A 9,932-nucleotide genomic window follows, 5' to 3' on the forward strand; every position below is an offset into this window, starting at 1 on the left:
TATGTACATATAATGGACTGTTATTCAGCCTATATAAGGAAGGTAATTCTGTAATATATGATCATATGGATAGCTTTAACATCATTAAGAAAGACAAGCTGGTCACAGCAGACAAACGCAGCAGTATTTCACCATATGGGACATCTAAAGCAGTCAGACATGTGGAGTCCAAGTGTGGGATGGTAGTTGGTTAGGAGGCGGGGGGGGGGGATGAGCTATTAATCAATGGGCAGAAAATTTCACTTGAGCAAAGAGAATAATCTCTGGTGAGCTGCGTATGGCATTGATGGTCAACAGTAATTTAACGTACAGGCGGACCTTTGTTTAGTATTCTCATTAAGTGTTCTTATACCCGCATGAGGAAAAAACCACATTGTAGATATGCAAGTAAGTACTTGACAGTAAGTAGCTGTTATTATTGGATTGTTGGAGAAGGTTGAGGTCATAGGGCATCCGTTGACTGATGTTTACATAGAGGTAAAAACAATTAGATGACTATATATGAATTTTGGCTATGGGATGTTGGTTATTTTGCCTTCTTTATTTTATGCCAGCACGAGCAGTTGAACTCAGAGCCTAGGCACTCTTACGTTAATGCTTTACCACTGGAGCCACAGCTACACTTCTGGCTCTTTGGTGGTTAATGGAAGATAAGAGTCTCACTGACTTTGTTGCCCGGGCTGATGCTCAGGTCTTAGCATCCTGAGTGGTTAGTATTACATGCGCGAGCCACCTGACTTGTTTGGACTTTAACTCACATTGTTAAGCTTCACACTTTGGAGAAAAGCTGCGTCCTTATTTCTGACCTTCATGAATTGAAAGGTTGATTAGACTCTGTGTTATAGAACTCCAGATTTGTAAGCTTACGATGCATTGACAATGTGGAAAAGCGGTTTCCTTTGCTAATTTCTGTTACTCAGCCCACAAGTTTCTTAAACAATTGTGTTTTTAGGAAAGTGCACGTTAAAGCACGTTCTTAGTTTTTCTAAAGTCATGCTGTGTCCTTGCCTCCACCCTCACAGGCTTGCCAGGCCTCTCTGCGAACCCTCAGCCCGTGGGGAGTGTAGGATCTGAAGCGGAGAGCGAGGAGAGCCTGATGCGACAACCAGCCCCTCCCTCCCAAGAGGAAGACACAGAAAGAACTAAATGCTAAAAAACATTTTAGGGAAAACTCACCAAAACTGATTTCAATCTTCACTTGGCTCAGGACAGGTTGGCTGGAGCTGAGGGATAACATGAGCCCCCTCTTCTCCTCCCAACCCAAGCCAGGTCCCCGGGGGACATCTTCCTCCTCAGCCGAGCCCTCTGTCCAGCGGGAACAAGTGCTGTCTCGCTGCTGTCCTCCTCTCCTCCATAGCGGGTATCCCCGCTCCCCCATCTCCCCAGGCCTCCAATCCTGCAGTGCTGGGACACCTGGCCTTCCAGTGGCCTTCCTCCACGGACCCCAGTCTGGAAGCAGACCCGCTGCCCAGAGGGTACCCCATGTGTTCATGGAAGACCTTCTTCCCTGTGGAGCAAGAAGGCATGGCTAGTTGGAGAGGTTGCTCTCTGGTCCCCTCCCTAACTCCCTGTGTGTCCATACAAAATACCCCAAGACTCTCTTCATTACAGCTGCTCCTTTTGTGTATGTTTGGGGAAGTGTATGCGGCTGTTTACACCTCAGACCTGTGGCCGAAATGCCCTGCTGCCGCTATGAATCTAAACCAAGCTGACCCAGTAGCTGACCGAGAGAGACAACATGAGGAGGTGTCACCTGCTCGGGCGCGTACCGATCCATGCCTTGAAATGCCTGCACCTCTCACTCAGCACCCAACGCCCAGATGTTTATTCCCAGGAAATTGATAGTCTCATAAAAGTCTATGCTCAGGGATTCTCATTTTTAAAATTTATCTCATCAGGTGCCAGTGGCTCACACCTGCAATCCTAGCTACTCAGGAGGCTGAGATCTGAGGATCGAGGTTCAAAGCCAGCCCCAGGCCGGAAAGTCCCCGAGACTCTTCTCTCTGCAAAAAGCCAGGAGTAGACCTGTGGCTCAGGTGGTAGAGAACCAGCCTTGCACACAAAAAAAAAAACCTACAAAAAACAAAACAAAACAAAAAAACAACTTTGGAGAATGCCCAGGGCCCAAGATCAAGCCCCAGTATTCTCTCTGTCTGTCTCACATGCAGACACAAAAATATTTCTCTCATTCATATAGACAGAAAATTGGAAATGAACAAACTTATTGTCCTAATAGAAAACATTTTTTTGTGTTTATGTGCAGAAAATATTTCAAAGCCACTAAAATTGGACCAAGCAACTCACATTAAAATCACCTGGAAGAGTGGTTTGTAACCTAGGAAATCATGAATGCTGTAATACTAGGCTTCAGTATTAGAGGTAAAGTTGTAATACTGCAATTTCAATAGGTAAAAGTATAAACATATGGATATACATGGTAGGTGTCCAGAGAGTCAGTGGGAAAGTGAATCGTGCGATCACGTGTCACATACAGTTAAATTAGTGTGTGAGTACATTAAGTGTGTGCATGCATGTGTGTGTGTGTGTGTGCGCACATGTACCAGTCCGCCTCATGAAGGACTCAAGATTATTTTCAACACTCACTTGTCAGAGTCTTGAGTAATTTATGGACACACTTGGAACCCCTTACTTAGCCAGTGCCATGTTGGCTGTGAGAACCAAGAGAGCAAGCGCAGGAAGCGCAGCCTCTCTGCGCGGACAGGGCTGCTGCTGCTCCTTTCTTATCGCAGCAGATGTGGAGGAGGCTGCCGGGCAGGTCCTCCATACCTACCTTCTCCCAGCCATGGGGCCAAGCTGTGTCCCTCTTTATGGACCACAGTCTAAGCAGGCCCGAGGGGCAGAGAAGTCAATAAACAGTTGCAAATTGAATCTCACTTTCCACAACAAGAGAACAAAAACCCTGGGAGGAAAGCTATCATCATCATCATCATCATCATCATCATCATCATCATCATCATCATCATCATCATCATCGCTATCCTCATCATCCTGCAATGGATGAAGGAAAATGCCGGGAGGTGTTTACCTGATGTGGTCCACAGCTGCCTTTTGCCTCTGATTCCTCCTACTGGACTCAAACGCTCAGAAGATGCCAGGTGCATACCAGGAGGTGCCAGGGGCCCTTTTCAGGAGTGGAGTCCTGCTGCTGTTCGGTGGCTGGCTGGAGAGGAGGACATGCGGGTGATGGGCCATCCTGGCTGTGGGGTTCAGGACAATCCTGCCCGGGGCCCCCCAGGGCCATGTGGGCACGAGCGGCACAGCACAAGGCCAAGTGCAAATTGTTTTAAAATACGAGAACGAGCTCCGTTCAGGTGCTGCCAAAGAGCTCTCCATTTCAGCCGAGAGTGATTCTGTGCGCATTTTCTACGATCATCCAATAAAGAGGCAACTGTTCATGGAGTCGTTAAGCTGCGCTTTTTGGAGAGTCTGTCGGGGGAAGCAGGCCACAAATTTAACCTGATTTGCTAAACGGATTTTAGTGCTTTTGTCAAAGCCACATCAAACTTTCAAATCTGCAGACTCCTCCACACCCCTCCACTGTGAAATTATTTCCCTGAGCCCTTGGAGTCAATGTGAGTTTGTGGCTATTCAAAAAGCTGGAGTATACCCAGGGTTACTCTGTGGCTCCTGACCTCAAAGATAACATGAAATATAGAATTCCCATAGGAACTCAGGTGGTGTGGGGTGTGGGGTGTGGGTACCATGGGGGGTCAGGGGTTCAGGAGGGGGTGTCACCTACCACCCAGCGAGCACCTCTTCTGTTCAGCACTGATCTGTGTTCGGCCTGTGCAGTTGGGTGGCACTCCACGCTGGAAGGTTCCATGCTTGGCTTCACGCTCTGGAGCTGTTGTTGGGAAGGTCATGGTGCGATTGTGAACGCAGCACTTCACATCTTCATTTTGCGCCAAGAGTTTCCTTTCCTTCTGGACACAGTCAGGCCAGACCTCCCAGGCTCCCTGGCAACTGCAGTGGCTGAGTCTCACAGAAGGAACGGGCGTGCATTCACTCCACGCAGGATCCTTACACATCCACGCATGCACACAGATCTACATATATAACACACATACACACACATACACACACACACAGCTGTGTGGTACAAAGAGCCAAGACTCTCAGTTGTGCACTTTTACTACAGCTGCTGTACCACCCCAGTGCTGTTCCTCCGGCAGCTTCAGGGAGACGCAGTCCAGGGCAGAGCCCATGCTTTTCTCTTCGGTGAGCTGAGTGTGGCTTTGGAAGCCATGTGTTGAGGTGCGGGTTTCTCAGCACCTGTGTGTTCCTGAGCTCCCTCTATGTGTCCCGGTCCCTTGGAACGGCCCTCGACTCTCACAGGGACAGCACACAGTCACAGCTTGTGTTCCGCAGCCTCGCGTTCAACTCTGGGCTCCCCATTTTGTCAAGGAAATAAAGCTTTCTAGAGAACTAGCTCCAAAGCTGTGTCCTCTGAGGCAGAACTGGGTGAGAGATGGCCCCTCTTCCCTGGAAACGCTGGGAGTCGGGAGCCAGATTGTCAGGACCATTGTAGGCTGATTGTGTCTCTCACTAGGGTTGGACTCATGGCTGCTCAGACTGCAGCTGGATTCTTCCAGCAGGAAACCAAGGAGAGCCAGATGTAGTGCACACCTATAGGCCCAAGGACTTGGGAGGCTGTGCCAGGAGGATTGGGAGTTTGAGGCCCGTCTTGGCAAAGGTAACAGCCAGATTCTGTCTCAAAAATGAAAGGTCTAGCTAGGTGCCGGTGGCTTATGCCAGTAATCCTAGCTATTCAGGAGGCTGAGATCTGACTATGGCAGTTCAAAGCCAGCCCGGGCAGGAAAGTCTGTGAGACTGTTATCTCCAAAAAACTACTCACAGAACCAGAGGTGGTGCTGTGGCTGGAGTGGTAGCGTGCTCGCCTTGAGCCAAGAGAAGCTAAGGGACAGTGCTTAGGCCTAGAGTTCAAGCCCCAGGACTGCCAAAAATACAAATAAAAAGTAAAAATAAAAGGGCTGAAAGTGTAGCTCAAGTAGTAGAATACTTGCTTAGTATGTGCGAAGCCCTGATTCAGTCCCCAGTACCACAGAAAGGAGGAGGAAGAAGAGGAAGAGGAGAAGGAGGAAACGAGAGGAACAGACAGTAGGTCAGTAACGAATAGTGTGTCTCACAATTTGCAAAGCAGTTTTGGGTAGTGGGGTTGTTTGAGGTGATAGGCAGGGGAGAAAAGCTGGAGGGACTCCAGACCCTCTTCTGGAAGGGCAAGGAAGGAGTTTGAGTCTGGAAACCTTTTGGCTACAAAGAAAGCTCAGATCAAGGTGATACCAGGGCAGCTCTCGTCTGCAGTGATGCTGGCCCACACTTGCTCTCTTGCCGGTCCAGTCCCCGTGACTCTGTCCCTCCATGGTGGAGGCCGGTGGGGGTGGCTGATGGTCTGCCTGTTACCCCAGACCACTAACCAGGCGTGCTTGACCCTCGTTCCAGTGCTCTTCCTGCCAGGTCCCATCGCCTGCTTCTCATAACCTGTGTGCCTTCGCCCTGTTCCTTCTGTGCCTGCCCATGACACGGGGACCGTTTGCTCTCCTGTGTGTGTCTTTGGAGTAGTGTATGTCTTCAGTATGTCTTTGGAGCGGTGCTGTCTGGTAGAAATCTAACTTAAAGTTATCTAACAGCCACTTTTTTTTTTTTGTAATGGGGCTTGAACCCAGGGCTCAAGCTCTCCTTTAGCTTTCTTTGTTAAGGGTGTTCTACCATGTGAGCCAGCACAGCTCTACTTTTGGCTTGTTGCTGGCTAACTGGAGATGAGAGTCTCATGGACTTTCTTCCAGGCTGGCTTAAGCACGATCTCCAGGAATAGCCTGACGAGCCAGGATTGTAGGTGTGAGTCTCCAGCACCTGTCACCATTTCTAAGAAGATTTTTTTAAAAAGTTAAGAGTTGGGCTGGGAAGGTGGCTCAGTGGTAGACCGCTTGCCTTGCATGCCTGAGGTCCTGGGTTCGATTCCTCAGCACCACATAAGCAAAAGGAAAAAAGCCAGAAGTGGCGCTGTGGCTCAAGTGGTAGAGCGCTAGCCTTGAGCTGAAGAGCTGAGGGACAGCGCCCAGGCCCAGAGTTCAGGCCCCACGACCGGACCTCTCCCCCCACCAAAAAAAGTTAAGAGCTATATTTTAGTCAGTTTAATATATTGAACATATAATTTCAACATGTGATCAAAACACCCACTATTATGATGTCTTACACTCTTTGTATGAAACCTTTGAGATCAGGTGTGCATTTTATACTCTGCATATCTCAACACAGACGGACATTTTCAGGGACGTAGCCACATGGTGGAGAGTACTGTGTTAGAGTACACGGTTCTAGAGGAGCCATCTGCCCTTCATCCTCAGTGTCTGCAGAGGAGGAGGCCCCAAATACTAAGTACCTAAGTACTTCCTGAATGAATGAATGGATGAATGAGTGAATTCACCCACACCAATAGGAACGAATGGTGTTTTTTACGCAGAAGTGGGTGGAGGTCTGGAGCAGTGTGTGTGGGTGCCGGGAACATTGGCTTCCACCCCCCTTGCCTTGGGTGTGGCTGTGTTCACAGTGAACCAGATGGAGTCACTCAGCCTCTTCTGTACAGAGACAGCGGTGGCTCGAGGTGCAGATTCAAGGAGCAGGGCGACGCAGAGCTTGGAGTAACTGGGGCGCAGCTCTGGTCGTGTAAGGGGCATCTGTGATTATGTTGAGCTAGATGCCGAATCACAGGAGGACTTGGAGTTTTGCAGTAGTGCTGCAGTTGGGTGATGTGTGCTGTGCTCTGTCTACCCCCCCCACCCCCACCCCCTGTTTGGGGAACTATCCTGAGCGATCTCAAAGCAGTTCCTGATTGTTTTTTTTTGGCGGGGGAGGTTTGGTCATGGTTGGGGAAAGTCTGCCCCAGCCTCAGGGCTCCGAAAGCAAGGGCCTGTGCCCAGCAAGGCAGCCCCTGCCTTGGAGGCCCTGATGCGTCCTGGTCCCTCCAGAGCCTGGGGCTGGCTCTCCCCAGACAGAGGCTGGCCCTCACCCCTGCCGGGCCCCTCGCCCCCCCCACGTCCTCCCCGGGACACTCCCTGACCAATTCCTCTAAATTCACTGACTGGAAGCACAATTGTCAGCAATAGAATTCAAGCATTCCATGATCACGTAACCTAGTCCTGGAGACAAACCGTGAACAAAATGAACCAGAGGCCTCGTGGCGCGGAGCGAAGCGAAGCTAACCTAATGAAAAGCTGCTTTGTGGTACCAGGCAGGAAACGAAACAGCTATAAGCGGCAGACATTCTCGGGCATCGAATGCGCCACTCGTCTTGGCATTCTTTCCCTTTGTCCCCTTTAAGGAGAGGAGGAGGGTTCAGGCGTAGCTCGGACAGGACGGGAGAAGAGCTGGGGGCCAGCAGTCCTTCAGAGCCTGGGTCACCCGCCTGATGCTTGCAGGAGGCTTGTGCGTGTAGAAGTGCCGACGCAGGGCAGATTCTGCCAGACTCTCATTGATTCTTTTTTTGGACCCACTGGACAAATGTTTGCTCCAATCTGTCACCACTGGAAGAACCATACATGTGAAAAATTTCCATATGAACTGGTAAATCCACTTAACAGGGGGTGGAGAAGCCCATCCCCCTCTGGATAGCGTGTTACGTCTCTTGCTGAATGCCATTGTTTCTGATTTTTACCAAAAGTCAAGTTTCTTACAAAGAAGATAAAATCCCAGAGAAACATATTGGCTGTCTTTTTCCTGAAGGAAAAAAAAATGACACCTACTTATTGGGTGCCAAACCACGAGAAATGGAAAAGGAAGCCAGAAGATGCGCAGCACTGATAGACTCTAGCTGAGTTGCACTTTTGAAGATGTATTTATAGATGTCAAACAGGATATGGCATCTGTGGTGGCTGATGTGTGGCTCAGTAGACACACCTTAATGGATTAAAACACAGAAATCCATTTGAAGATCTTTAAAGAAATAGGTAGTTGGGTTTTTTTTCTTTTTCTTTTAAAAATAGCAGTTGATTAATCCATAATAGAAATGGTGCTAGGGAGACTCATGTTGATTTGCATCAAAGAGTTAACGTGGAATAGTATCTTCCTTAAAAGTTGTGTGCCAGTAACTCACGTTTGTATTCCTAGCTACCAAGGAGGCTGAGATCAGAAGATTGAGGTTTGAAGACAGGTAGAGTAGAAAACACCAAGAGACTCCATCTCCAAAATAGCAAAAAGCTGAAATGGAACATGGCTCAAGTGGTAGAGTACCAGCTGAGCAAGCAAGCTCAGAGAGAGTATAAGAACTTTTCCCACATCTTTTTCATTCGCATTTGCACTGCCCTGCAGTGTTGGACAGGAGGCATCGTAAGGCATCAAGAAGTCAAAGACTCGCCTCTAGCTGTGGCTAGAACTCACATTTCTGAATATCCAGTGTCTCTTTCTCCACCCAGTGAAGCCTCACCTCTCTCCTGGCCTTGACCTTCAAGGTGAGGAATAGGCTCCCTCCAGGGCACACCTCACGTTATTCCAGGCCTGCTGGGTAATGGCTTCATCAATGCTGGGTGAATGAATGAAGTGCAGAGCTGCTCCTTGGTGTGAGAGTTATGAATTCAGCTTATTGTCGGCGTCCTTCATGGGACATTCCCAGTCTTGCTTCCTGACATTCCCCTTTCTCACTAACATGAGTAATGAGGCCAGACTTCTCTCTTTGCACAAGGTGAGCCTTACTTCTAAAGCCATTTTCAGGAGTCTTTTGAGCGCCTGGAAATGGCTTCTACGTCCCTGGAGAGAGTTCCAGGTGAGGGGTTGGCAAATGTCGGCGCCAGCCAGAAGCACTTGCCCTTGATGCAGAATGAAAAGGGCATTGTGTCCTCCTCTTTTAGCTTCAACGCTTGGCATTGTCTTTTGTCTGGCAGGGAACTCTGGGAAAGCTCCGGCCCCCTCCCCTCATCCCGCTCCTGTAGCCGCCAGATATAGTGTGTGATTTTCCCTCGTTGCCTTTTCCTGTTTAAATGTACTTGAAACAACCTCTTTGAATATGGAAAAAGGCTTCTGCACAGTCCCAACAGCTAGCGGGCGACAGCCGCGACTCTGCTTGGGCTCAGCTGATTTTAGGGAAGTGTTTTCTCAAGTTCTGACAAGAAGTCGCTGCCGTTGGAGCAATGTTAGGAGCTCGGGCCACTTGTGGAGCCAAATAGGAAGTCCTGGGCTCACGTGTCTACAGAGTTTGCTCACAGTCTGCGGGCCTGGGTAACGCTCTTCCTCCTTTCAGTCCATCTTATTATGCTAATGTGCCGCAGACCTGTGATTCCTCCTTAGATAAAGCCCCAACGGTTAAGGGGAAGTATTCGTCACGTCAGCTGCACCTGGTTTCAGGAACAATGTCCTCACCTCACAGCCCAGAAAGCCACTCCAAAATCACCTTTGTTCAGGGACCTTGGCGGAGGGCAGAGGGCTGGGGATGTCCTAGGAGGAGCTGGGCTTTGGGGACGGGAGTTCAGGTGACCAGGACTTTGAGGGCTGCCATAGAGACGGTTGGAGGAGACCTGCTGGAGCGGGCGGGTGGAAGCCAGGAGGAAGCCAGCTGCTAACAATGTGTTAGCACCTTGCACACTGCTCAGGCTTTTGCAGGTGGCTCTTTGGGTCCCGATTCTGGAAATCAAAGGGAAGCTAAGCACGGTGACATCCTTTCAGAAATGCTCCAAATCTGTTCGGAAATTCTTTAGGGGTCCTCAGAGTCCAAGGGTGATTTTGTGGGTGAGAGCGAGGGAAAGGAGTCTTATGTACTGGGTCTGTGGGTACACCTGCACAACGGGTATTCTAAGGAGGCCTGTCGGAGTTTTCTGATTCTAAATCATTCTCGTTTTGAGTCCTCACCAAATTGAACACCTACCGGGTGCCCAGGGCTTCACCCACACCGTCGCCTTTCAATT

General features: G+C 49.4%; 1 long non-coding RNA gene across 1 annotated transcript in view; it reads left to right on the forward strand.

The window, feature by feature from the left end:
- LOC105983562 overlaps window positions 1-3,397 on the forward strand; it is a 74,779-nt gene extending 71,382 nt beyond the window's left edge. The window contains exon 3 of the long non-coding RNA XR_001174950.1: window positions 2,264-3,397. This is a non-coding gene — a long non-coding RNA (uncharacterized LOC105983562). The remainder of the gene's footprint in view (window positions 1-2,263) is intronic.
- Window positions 3,398-9,932: the final 6,535 nt, after the last annotated feature.

This window comes from Dipodomys ordii, unplaced genomic scaffold (assembly GCF_000151885.1).
Source record: "Dipodomys ordii isolate 6190 unplaced genomic scaffold, Dord_2.0 Scaffold20, whole genome shotgun sequence".
In the NCBI taxonomy this organism is placed as follows: domain Eukaryota; kingdom Metazoa; phylum Chordata; class Mammalia; order Rodentia; family Heteromyidae; genus Dipodomys; species Dipodomys ordii.